The sequence below is a fragment of the Cynocephalus volans genome, chromosome 9, assembly GCF_027409185.1.
Source record: "Cynocephalus volans isolate mCynVol1 chromosome 9, mCynVol1.pri, whole genome shotgun sequence".
Taxonomy (NCBI): Eukaryota; Metazoa; Chordata; class Mammalia; order Dermoptera; family Cynocephalidae; genus Cynocephalus; species Cynocephalus volans.
The window spans coordinates 109,585,353-109,599,199 of NC_084468.1; positions in this window are offsets into that span (position 1 = coordinate 109,585,353).

Below are 13,847 nucleotides of genomic sequence, written 5' to 3' on the forward strand. Positions count from 1 at the left end.
CCCGACCAGTTTTGGGAGGGCTAGGAAGTACGGGCGGGCCGACTGTCACTCCACCACACCCTGGACTCCAGCCCCGGTAAACTTCCTGTTACTGGGAGGCAGATACCATCTCTGCGACCACCAGTTTGGAAAAAAGCCTAACGAATTTCTGGTTGGGAATAGTGTGGTAGGAGAGTTCCCAGGTCCGCTTGAACCTGCCGGAGAGCAGGCTGCAGGCGGGCACTAGACTCGGTTTATACCGGGGGGATACAAAGGTGAACAAGACCCGAGAAAGATCTACACAGTGCTACAAAGGCACCCAGAGAGACCGGTCGTCTGTGCCTAGCAGAAACCTGGTAGACTTCCTGGGTGAGGCGGTGCTGAGCAGGGTCTTGAAGGCCCAGCTGATAGACGAGGGGTGCAGAAGACACGCCCCAGCCCAGCACAGTGTGCACAGAGGGGGGAGACATGCGGCCAGGGAGGCGGAGACTCGACAGAAACCACACACCCGGTGGGGTCGCCACTGCACGATCTAACAGCCTGGGCCAGAGTACACGGAACGGGGAGAAGTCCTGTACAGAAAGTGAAAGCTCAACAGAGATCACATACCCTGTGGTACGTGATCCACCAGCCCAGCAGAGTACAAGCTGACCAGAAAGGTGTATCCCCGGAGAAGCCCAAGACCCGAGGCAACCACACACACAAGACACTAGAGGCCAACTGAGCAGTCACGGCGGGAGCCATACCAAATTGGCAACCACAGCAACATCCTAGTTAGTCATTAGTCTTAAACCGGTGGACTGTGAAACCCCCTGCAACAATGAATAAACACCAAAAAAAAGACACCAGAAATACAAAAAATCAAGAAAGTACACCACCAAAAGTTAATAAATCTCATACTCTAGATCCTATAGAACAAGAAGCCCTTGAAATAACTGACAAGGAATTTCGAGTGATAATTCTAAGGAAACTGAATGAGATACAAGAAAACTCAGCTAGACATCATGATGAAATGAGGAAAAGTATACAGGATCTGAAAGAGGAAATATACAAGGAAATCAATGTCCTGAAAAAAAATGTAGCAGAACTTGCTGAACTGAAGAAGTTATTCAGCGAAATAAAAAACACAACGGAGAGTTTAACCAGCAGGCTTGTCGAAGTTGAAGAGAGAACCTCTGAACTTGAAGATGGGCTGTTTGAAATAACACAAGCAGACAAAAAGAAAGAAAAAAGAATCAAGGACATGGAAGAAAATCTGAGAGAGATATCAGACAACCTCAAGCGCTCAAATATCCGAGTCATGGGTATTCCAGAAGGGGAGGAAAATGGAGATTCCATTGAAAACATATTCAACAAAATAGTGGCAGAAAACTTCCCAGGTATAGGAAAAATCACAGATCTTCAGATCCAGGAAGCTCAACGATCTCCAAACGTATTCAACCCAAAAAGACCTTCTCCAAGACATGTCATAGTCAAATTGGCAAAACTCAGAGACAAAGAGAGAATCTTAAAAGCTGCAAGAGAGAAGCGTCAAATCACCTATAAGGGAGCCCCAATCAGGTTAACATCAGACTTCTCATCACAAACCCTAAAAGCTAGAAAGGAATGGGATGATATTTTCAAAATACTAAAAGACAAAGATTGCCAGCCAAGAATACTCTACCCTGCAAGGCTATCCTTCCGAAATGAGGGGCAAATAGTATATTTCTCAGACAAACAAAAACTGCGGGAGTTCACTACCACAAGACCACCCTTACAAGAAATCCTCAAGGGAGTACTGGGTTTGGTTCCTGAAAAATAACTACCACTGCCATAAAAACCTAAGAAAAATCTAAACCCGCTAGTACAATAAAAATGGCATTCATGAAGAGAAAACAAGCTAACAAAAACACTATCTACAACCTAAGGAACCAACAAACAAAGAAACCAAACAGTAAATCAGAAAGCAAGGAACAAAAGACACCTAAGACAACCAAACAACCAATAAAATGCTAGGAATAAATCAACACCTTTCAATAACAACTCTTAATGTTAAAGGCTTAAATTCCCCAATTAAAAGACACAGACTGGCTGACTGGATCAAAAAGCAGGACCCAACTATATGCTGCCTACAAGAGACCCACCTCACCCATAAAGATTCACACAGACTAAGAGTGAAAGGATGGAAAAAGATTTACCATGCAAACAGAAAAGAAAAACGAGCTGGAGTGGCTATTCTTATATCTGACAAAATAGACTTTAAACTAAAAACCATAAAAAGAGACAATGAGGGACACTACTTAATGATAAAAGGACTGATCCATCAAGAAGACATAACAATCATAAATATGTACACACCCAATGTTGGAGCAGCCAGATTTATAAAACAAACTCTATTAGACCTAAAGAAGGAAATAGACACTAATACCATAATAGCAGGGGACCTGAACACTCCACTGTCAATATTAGACAGATCATCTAGGCAAAGAATCAGTAGAGAAACACAAGATCTAAACAAGACTCTAGACCAATTGGAATTGGCAGATATCTACAGAACATTCCACCCAACAACCTCAGAATATTCATTCTTCTCAGCAGCACATGGATCATTCTCCAGGATAGATCACATATTAGGTCACAAATCAAGTCTCAATAAATTCAAAAAAATTGGAATTATCCCATGTATCTTCTCAGACCACAATGGATTAAAACTAGAAATTAATAACAAACAAAACTCTGGAAACTATACAAACACATGGAAATTAAACAGCATTCTACTTAATGACATATGGGTCCAAGAAGAAATCAAGCAGGAAATCAAAAATTTTATTGAAGCTAATGAAAACAATGATACATCATACCAAAACCTGTGGGATACTGCAAAAGCAGTACTGAGGGGAAAATTTATTGCATTAAATGCTCACTTCAGAAGAATGGAAAGATGGCAAGTGAACAACCTAACACTTCACCTTAAAGAACTAGAAAAACAAGAACAATCCAATCCTAAAGTTAGCAGACGGAAAGAAATCATTAAGATCAGAGCAGAACTGAATGAAATTGAAAACCAAAAAACAATTCAAAAGATCAACGAATCAAAAAGTTGGTTTTTTGAAAAGATAAATAAAATTGACAAACCATTAGCATGGCTAACAAAAAAAAGAAGAGAGAAGACTCAAATAACAAAAATTAGAAATGAAAAAGGCGATATTACAACTGATTCATCTGAAATACAAGGAATCATTCGAGACTACTATAAACAACTATACGCCAACAAATTTGAAAACCTGGAGGAAATGGATAAATTTCTGGACACACACAAGCTCCCAAAACTGAACCGTGAAGACGTAGAAAATTTGAACAGACCAATAACAATAAAGGAGATTGAAGCTGTTATCAGAAGGCTCCCAACAAAGAAAAGCCCAGGACCAGATGGATTCACAGCAGAATTTTACCAAACATTCAAAGAGGAATTGACACCGATTCTTTACAAACTATTCCAAAAGATTGAAACGGACGCAAATCTCCCAAACTCATTCTATGAAGCAAACATCATCCTGATACCAAAACCAGGTAAAGATATAACCAAAAAAGAAAACTACAGGCCGATATCCTTGATGAATATAGATGCAAAAATCCTCACTAAAATACTAGCAAACAGAATACAGCAACACATACGTAAAATTATTCATCACGATCAAGTGGGATTCATCCCAGGGATGCAAGGTTGGTTCAACATACGCAAATCAATAAATGTGATACACCATATTAATAAACTCAAACACAAGGACCATATGATCATCTCTATAGATGCTGAAAAAGCATTTGATAAAGTTCAGCACTCATTCATGACAAAGACCCTCTATAAGTTAGGTATAGAGGGAAAGTATCTCAACATAATTAAAGCCATATATGACAAACCCACTGCCAATATCATCCTGAATGGGGAAAAGCTGAAAGCTTTTCCTTTAAGAACAGGCACTAGACAAGGATGCCCACTCTCACCACTCCTATTCAACATAGTGTTGGAAGTACTAGCCAGAGCAATCAGAGAAGAGAAGGAAATAAAGGGCATCCAGATTGGAAAAGATGAAGTCAAACTGTCCCTGTTTGCAGATGACATGATCCTATATATCGAACAGCCTAAAACCTCTACAAAAAAACTGTTGGAATTGATAAATGATTTCAGCACAGTAGCAGGATACAAAATCAATACACAAAAATCAGTAGCATTTCTTTTCTCCAATAGTGAACATGCAGAAGGAGAAATCAAGAAAGCCTGCCCATTTACAATAGCCACCAAAAAAATAAAATACTTAGGAATTGAGTTAACCAAGGAGGTGAAAAATCTCTATAATGAGAACTACAAACCACTGCTGAGAGAAATTAGAGAGGATACAAGAAGATGGAAAGATATTCCATGCTCTTGGATTGGAAGAATCAACATAGTGAAAATGTCCATACTACCCAAAGTGATATACATATTCAATGCAATCCCCATCAAAATTCCAAAGACATTTTTCTCAGAAATGGAAAAAACTATTCAGACATTTATATGGAACAATAAAAGACCACGAATAGCCAAAGCAATGCTCAGCAAAAAAAATAAAGCTGGAGGCATAACAATACCTGACTTTAAGCTATACTACAAAGCTATAATAACCAAAACAGTATGGTACTGGCATAAAAACAGACACACTGACCAATGGAATAGAATAGAGAATCCAGAAATCAACCCACACACTTACTGCCATCTGATCTTTGACAAAGGCACCAAGCCTATTCACTGGGGAAGGGACTGCCTCTTCAGCAAGTGGTGCTGGGATAACTGGATATCGATATGCAGGAGAATGAAACTAGATCCATACCTCTCACCGTATACTAAAATCAACTCAAAATGGATTAAGGATTTAAATATACACCCTGAGACAATAAAACTTCTTAAAGAAAACATAGGGGAAACACTTCAGGAAATAGGACTGGGCACAGACTTCATGAATACGACCCCAAAAGCACAGGCAACCAAAGGAAAAATAAACAAATGGGATTATATCAAACTAAAAAGCTTCTGCACAGCAAAAGAAACAATTAAAAGAGTTAAAAGACAACCAACAGAGTGGGAGAAAATATTTGCAAAATATACATCTGACAAAGGATTAATATCCAGAATATATAAGGAACTCAAACAATTTTACAAGAAGAAAACAAGCAACCCAATTAAAAAATGGGCAAAAGAGCTAAGTAGGCATTTCTCTAAGGAAGATATCCAAACGGCCAACAGACATATGAAAAAATGCTCAACATCACTCAGCATCCAGGAAATGCAAATCAAAACCACATTGAGATAACATCTAACCCCAGTTAGGATGGCTAAAATCCAAAAGACTATGAACGATAAATGCTGGCGAGGCTGCGGAGAAAAAGGAACTCTCATACATTGTTGGTGGGACTGCAAAATGGTGCAGCCTCTATGGAAAATGGTATGGAGGTTCCTTAAACAATTGCAAATAGATCTACCATACGACCCAGCCATCCCACTGTTGGGAATATACCCTGAGGAATGGAAATCATCAAGTCGAAGGTATACCTGTTCCCCAATGTTCATCGCAGCACTCTTTACAATAGCCAAGAGTTGGAACCAGCCCAAATGCCCATCATCAGATGAGTGGATACGGAAAATGTGGTACATCTACACAATGGAATACTACTCAGCTATAAAAACGAATGAAATACTGCCATTTGCAACAACATGGATGGACCTTGAGAGAATTATATTAAGTGAAACAAGTCAGGCACAGAAAGAGAAATACCACATGTTCTCACTTATTGGAGGGAGCTAAAAATTAATATATAAATTCACACACACACATACACACACACACACACAAACCGGGGGGGGAGGGGAAAGAAGATATAACAACCACAATTATTTGAAGTTGATACAACAAACAAACAGAAAGGACATTGTTGGGGGGGAGGGGGGGAGGGAGAAGGGAGGGAGGTTTTGGTGATGGGGAGCATTAATCAGCTACAATGTATATCGACAAAATAAAATTTAAATAAAAAAAAAACAAAAAAACAAAAAAAACAAAAAACCCCCAAATAATCTCATTTAAAAATGGGCAAATGACCTGAATAGACATTTCCCAAAAGAAGATATATAAATTGCTAACAGATATATGAAAAAAATGCTCAAAATCATAAATCATCAGGGAAATGCAATTTAAAAGCACAATGAAACATCATCTCACCCCAGTTAGAGTGGTTATTATAAAGAAGACAAGAAATAAAAATGCTGGCAAGGAGGCAGAGAAAAGGGAACCCTCATGCACTGTTGATGGGAATGTCAATTAGTAGAGCCATTATGGAAAACAGTATGGAAGTTTCTCAAAAAACTCAATATAGTACTGCCATTTGATCCAGCAATCCCGCTGCTGAGTATTGATCCAAAGCAAACAAAATCAGTACGTCGAAGATATGCATCCCCATGTTTACTACAACACTGTTCCCAATAGCCAAGATATGGAATCAACCTAAGTGTCCATCAGCAGATGAATAGATAAAGAAAATGCAGCATATGTACACAAAGGAGTACTACTCAGGCATAAAAAATCATGAAATCCTGTCATTTGCATGATGAGCCTGGAAAACATGTGTTAAGTGAAATAAGTTAGGCACAGAAGAATAAATACCACATGTTCTCACTCACGTTTGTAAGTGGAAAAAAAAAGGTGTTGAGCTTATAGAAGTGGAGAATAGAATTGAGGTTACTGGAGGCTGGGCATGGGGGAGGGGAGATAGGGAGAAGTTAGTTAATGGATACAAAATCACAGCTAGATACGAAAAATAAGTTCTAATGGTCTACAGTGGTGCTAGGCATCTATAATTAGCAATAATGTATTGTATGTTCTCAAATGGCTAGAAGAGAGGAGCTCCAATTCTCTCATCACAAAGAAATGATAAACTTTTTCTATGATGGATATGCAAATTACCCTGATTTTATCTTCACACATTGTATACATGAATTGAAATATAAGTGCACCCCATAAATATGTACAATTAATACATCTCAATTAAAAGTAATTTTTTTTTAAAGAAAGATGAGATAAAATTGCATTATCTCTGACAAAATTTCCCCCGAGGTAAATCCCAAGGCTTTAGGTTTTATTTTATGTATCAGGTATAATTTGATGAACTTTTCAGATGTAGCTACTTTTTTTGGTCCTCTACCAAGAAAATCAAACACCAAATTGAAAGCATAATGTATGCCTCAGAATTTCTCTTCATGTCACAATTTGCACTCAAATGCTCTAGCCCTGAGCTGTACCCCCCTATTCGTGTCACATTTTGGCACATGTCACAGGCCCCATTTCAATGGGTATAATCATAGCTCAAGAAGTTAAATACTTAAAGCAGTTCTAGACAGAAGTCATAGTAGTTCATACATGCCTGTGTTTATAAATGCATACATATACAAACATTTTAGAGAGTTTTAACAACTATTTTTTCCAGTGCTGGCAATTTATGTTTGTTCATGAGATCTTAGTTATAGGATTATGTCTTCTTCATGCTTTTCTTCAATGACAAATGCTCTTGCATAGAAATTGAAATAAAAATCAACACATCTATCTCAGTTACTTCAGTGGACTGCTTGGCTTTACCATGATAAGAAATTTTTTGGATTACCAGAGAAATCAACATGCAAATATAAGGAAGGATCCAACTGCAGTAGTTATAAATGTGAAGATTGACCTCACAAATACTGTAAAGGCAGAAACACTTTCCTTGAACAAAGAATTGTTGATTTCATCTCGGTGGCTTGTTGCTCCCAGCTAAGAAGTATTTTATTTGTGCTGCAGACTAATCCTGGAATTGTGGTCCCATCTGCGCAAAGGTTAGTGCTTCTAGGATGGAATAAAGATAAAGGGTAAGATTTCTCAGATGGAAACCATTATATTTCACAAACTAATGACTTGGAGCAGAGTCCATGATATAATTCTAATTGGGTCTTGTGGACAAATGGACTCTAAAACTTCAGATTACAAAAACTAATTCCTGAAACCTTACAATTTACAGTGAAATTACTGTGGAAGATACACAAGTTTTAACAAGGAGTAAAAGAAAATAAATGAAAGTATGAGAGAGGGGTAAGGTTTTGAACCTTTAATAGCAACTTAAGAAGACTCAGAAAAGCTATTAGAGGCTATTGTTTAATATTTCACACTGACCCAGAGCTAGCAATGGTATAAAAGCCTTAGATTATTACTCAAATGGGTAAATGGAAGTCACTCTGTATAAAAGAACAGTGGATGGTTTAGTTCAGAATTTATTTTTATTCTCTGATGTCGGTAAAAAGTTCAGTGATCAAAACAGCTGTAAATTGGATTTCTGGGTACTTCTAAGGGCTTTAGATGTTGAGGTCATACTTTTTATTATCTCTAATTGCACTTTTAAATTTATTGCTTTCTTTTTCTTAACAGTATGAGCATTTTTTTTCTCATATAGGTGAATACCACTTAGGAAGTAGTTGAAAGAGAACAAGGGAGAAGTGATGGGGCCTGAATCAATGAAGCAGCAGTGAGAGTTGAGAAAAGGGACTGATTAAAGATATGTCCATATGTTTATCCATGGGCTGTATGCAGTTAATTGGGTATGGGAGGCAAAGGAGCAAGGAAGAAAAAGATTACTTTTAGTCTTTTTGTTTGAATATTTAGTTAAAAGGCAGTGTCTTTCACTGAAACTGAGTATATAACACAAGAGAGAGGCCTGGAGGAAAAATATAAACTTCGTAAAGTTTATAAGTTGCTCACTTGATAGGATGTCAGATAGACTGTCAAATATATAGGTTTGGAGCTTAGGAGGTGAGGTGAAGATGATGATTTGGCTGTCATGAATGAAACCCTGGTAGTTCAGGTCATAACAACAAATCAGATCGCTCAGAAACAAGAAGTAGCACAGAGAAGGACAAAGATAAAACTCCAAGGAATAGAGAAAATTAAAGGGCAGCAGAGGAAATGAAGCCGAGTAGGAAACACACTGAGCAATGGTCAGATTAAATCAGAAACTGGTGCATTTTAGAGAAACCAAAGAAGGTCAAGAAAGAAACGGTCACCAGTGAACAAAGCCACAGAATGAACAAATCTCCATTAGAGTTTGCAATTAGAAAAGTATTGAGGACCTTAGAGAGGATGGTTTCCATGGAGTGGTATTAAATTTGTAGCTGATGATGAGGTAAGAAGAGGAAACATAGACTTCTCTTTTAGGAGGTTTGTCACAGAGAGAGGGTTCTAGCTGGAGGGGAGTAAAGGGCCCAGGGAGAATTTCATTTTTTAATTTAAAAGATATGAGCTAATTTACATAGAGAGGGGAATAATCTACATTAGTGAGGGGAAAGGATGAAGAATAATGCAAAAAAAAAAAAAATAGTAAATGATGGAGATAAAATTCCAGAGTAGACCAGACATAAGAAGATCTGGCATTACATTTGGACAGAAAGAGAGCTATATCTTTTCCTAAACAGGGTAAAAAAAGGTGTATCTTTTGTAGTAACTATCCCAATTCCTTTTATTTTTGGTGGATATCATTACCACTGATATACCTTCAAACAGAGAGATAAAGTAGTAAACACTTAATAAATATTGGTAAATATATTGCCACTTTAATTAAAAACAAACAAAAAACTGTCTCCCCAGTGAGAAGTACTATGAGCAAGACTAGACATAAAAATGCGACTATTTCAATAAAAAGGAGATCAGCATGGAATAGAATGAGAGAGGGGGTGTTTACCCAGCTCTATCCAGGAGTTATATTGATAAATTCTCTAATTATTGTTGATTTCATGCAGCAGCCATAAAACCATAATGGAAAGAAAAGCATCAGGCAGGGAGCTGGATGACACTAGGCACTGAGTCATCCAGCTAATTCCTTCTCCTCCTCTGATTCCAGGTCCGCAAGACAACATCTTCTATGTAACTTGGCTTCCCTGCAAATGACTTTCCAAATGACCATGATTATTCCGTCCCCTGGACAATTGTAATTCTATTTTCTTTTACATCTGGCTGGTAAGAGCCAGTGCTTGAAAGACCAATCACCACTGGCTGCAATGTTAGGATTGGTTCTGGGCTCTAAAGCTGGGTAGACCTGAGCATTGATGAAGAGAATTTCATCAAAATCATGTCACCCTGTGGGGCTCTGCCTAAGTGGCTGCTCAGCTCCCCTAAATGACATCTCTATCATTATGTTTGATCTCAGATAACATCTGTGTGAACCCAGATGTTCATGAAATTATACAAAAGAGGAATAGTAGTGAATAACAGAGGTTACACATTTCTTCAAAACCCCATGTCTCTGGCTTTTCCCCGTTTTAGTTACTGTCTGGGCACACAGGCCTGTCCGTCTTTTCATGACTACACTGGGTCCCCTAGCTAGATCATAGCTGTGCATTGCTAATTCTTAATTCAGTCTTTAAAATGCCTTTCATTTTCTCTTATCCTAGGATTTTTTTTTTTTTTTTTTCTTACTTAAGGGAAAAATAACTGAAACAGAATTTCTTTATGTCTCTTTTAAGAGCAAGGGGAAAACCAAAGATTCGGTCATGACTAGAGGTCAAGACTGAATTCAATTTCGCAGAAACTTGATTTATTTGATGATCTGAAAGCTAAGCTTTTACAGTTCAATTACAAGTAGGGTTGGAATCCAAGTATGAAACACATTTTACAAGCCTTAGAAATACTAGAATGGTAAATTAAGTTCAGAGTAGGCAAGAATTGAAAGTTGCAGCAAGAAGACAAAATGTTCAGTGATTTTATGGAAGGAAAAGATAATATAACTTTTGAAGAGTACCTGACACATTCTGAATAGAAATGGTTAAGAATCTTGAACATATTTTCCCCTCTAACTTAACTTTTAGTGTTTTTGTTTGTTTGTTTTGCCTCTTTGCAGATGTTCACTCGATTTCTTCTTATTCATTCATTCATATCTTTATTCTGCAGTTTATTGTGGCCTTATAGCAATTGCTTGAAGGATGACATTTGATATTTGGGTGGGATACAACCATGGCACCCATTTTGGTGATTCTCAGTTTAGAGACAGATAGTATTAAGTGGAAGTATTTGTGGAAAAATATAGGAATTTTGTGTAACTGTCAAAGTTCACAGCATTCAGAACCAAGCTGTTGATTATATGCCACAACTCTCTCTTCACGCAGTAGCTCTGACCAACAAAAAGGGCTAGTGGTGAAGGCAGCCCTGCTAGTAGATATAGGTGCAAAGCTTAGATACATCTGATGCATATAGATACAGACACACAGACACACAGACACACCCACATAGGAAGAAGAAACTTTTTACTTCTAGAGTCATGATTTGCCAGCTATTGAAATAAAGAGGGGCAAAAGAAAGGATCTTTAAGAATCTGAATAAAACATATCAATTTACCTAGCTGGCCTTTGCAAAGCACTGATTTTCAGTTACTGATAGGTGATGCTTACATTTTATATCATATTTTTCTGAGATATTTTTTCATGGCAATGTTGAGAGTAGAGAGAAAATTGAGAGAAATTTAACAGGGCTTGATTGTGCAAATCCTAGAGAAGAGATTAATGGTTATTTTATAAGTAATAGAAAAACTACACTTTATTAACTGGGAATGTAATGCAAAAGAGTAAATTATTTTAAGAAAGGGATTAAAGTTTTCTTTGTATTCACAGTTCTCATTCATAAGAAGTCACCAAATATTTGTTAATAATAATATGATGTTTATGTCCAAACCTGCCACATGCCACAGTTCTAAGGCATAGGAAATATATTAGAATTGGAGAAAAGAGAGCAAGCCAAGGCCAGGGCTCTTGCTTGGCTTTGGAAAGGCTGTATTTTTGGATAGAATAAAGAAAGGGTTGGAGCCACAAAACTGAGCATTCTCTTCCCAGCACCCACCCCAGCCCCCAGCCCAAACTTAGTGTGTGTGTTTTTGTTTGTTCTCTTGCTTTTTTCTGCCCTTTTATTAAAGTGGTTTCAGTTGGGCTAAGTTAACGAAGGCTATCCAAGGACAGGCATTATTCTTATGTTCAAATCTATTTTGAGCATCCTTCATTTTTAAATGTCTTTATGGTATTTTAATGAGAAGTGGTGAGAAGGCGTGTCAGGCACTGCCTGACTTCTGCCATCCTAACTCAGGAGTTTTACAATTTCTGAATGCTCAATCCATTACATTCAAAGCCCTATGTGTCTCCAGGATAGGAAAGGGGAGTGAGGCCAGGTTGATAACTGTGACGTGAAAAATTGTAAGAAATGAAAAAGTCTATCACTCCAAGGAATAGGTAGTTCAGGATAAAAGCCAACCTTTTTCCTAATAAACCCTAATTATCAGCAAAGCTCTTGACTAGAGAAATGCTCACCTATTTATGCAAAATAATTTGTTGTAGTAATGATCGGCTCACTTTTTTATGTTCATTATTTGGAGTTTGCAGGAGAGGGTTCTGGGAGTAAACATTAATTTAACTTTCAGAACTCCGCTTTATCTTTGTTTTATCCATCCAGCTCTTATTTCCATATTTTGAGACTGTCAAGGGCCTTGTTTTCTATTACTCAGGTTATAATATTGCAAAGAAAATTTATTCATTATTTTACAGAAGAAAAACTCAATTAATAATTTATTTGATTTCATGCAGTAATTTTTTAAGTCAAGTACATAAGCATGACCTTCATGTTTTTAATAATCCCATTTGACTATTTCCAGAGGATCTTCATATGAGATTTTTTGATGATCAGAGCATCATATAAACACAAAGGACATCTCTTTGAGCTGGGGTGAAAGAATCTATGTTACTGGACTTGCAAGACAGTAACACAAAATCCCTTTATTACCCATAATCCGATAGTATTGAGCTGTCAATGTCTAGACATTTACTGTCCCATTTGATATCCAAGCAGATGGGTATTACTTAAACTTAAAAAGTGTTAAAGTATATTTCAAGTTACATGTTACCAAAAATCTATATGAAATTAATTTCAGTAAATGTATGAAAATAATACTTGTTTAAAAAGATTATTTTAAAGTCTCTATAATCATCTAACAAATTTCCTAGTTTGAACCTAAGCTATGTTTCCCTTAGGACTTGGCATTCCTGGAACGATCTGAAGGGTTGGTAGAGCAGGTCAACCATGGTCCTCTGGCATGAAATTCTGAGACGCTTTCTAGGAAAGAAAAGAGAGGATCAAGGAGCTAAAGGTATTTGAGGATAATTGGCCAGTGTCAGTAGAGAAGGATTGTTCTATTAACAACACAGTGTCTTTTATTCAGATTGTCCTCTGGTCTGGTCCATGTGGACTCATGCCTGAACATTATCATAAACAAATGTCAAAAATATATGATAAATATTTAAAAGGCAACTATATTTACATCACCATGGGACATGAAGGGTGCAAGTTTTCTTCTGCCAGATCACTGGCACTGTAACTTCAGTGGGAAAGGGCACCTTTGGCCTATGTTAGCTCATTTACAGGGGGCCCCATCAGCTTTCCTGGGACAAGAGCAGGCATTAGTAGGGGTAATAAAATTTTCTGTGGTATAGGTATGGCTTTTCCCATGGGGAGTGATAGAAGAAATCACTGCAGAAATAAAAGCAGTGGAAAGGAAAGGTAGTGGACAAGTGGTGTCAAGAAAGTTGGTTTGTGGCTCACAGCAGAGACACCTACACAGAACTTCTAGAAATACCTGGGAAGAATTTGTGGAGAAGAATGTCGTAGCACTTAAAAAGCAGATGAAGACAGAGCCAAACATCATTTCTTGTGCTATTTTTACCATGACTATTATTTTTTCCCGATTGGCTTAGCTTGGGCAAGAGAATTTATTATTTTTTAAAATTTGATTTCGATTTTAATGTAGTTTCTTAT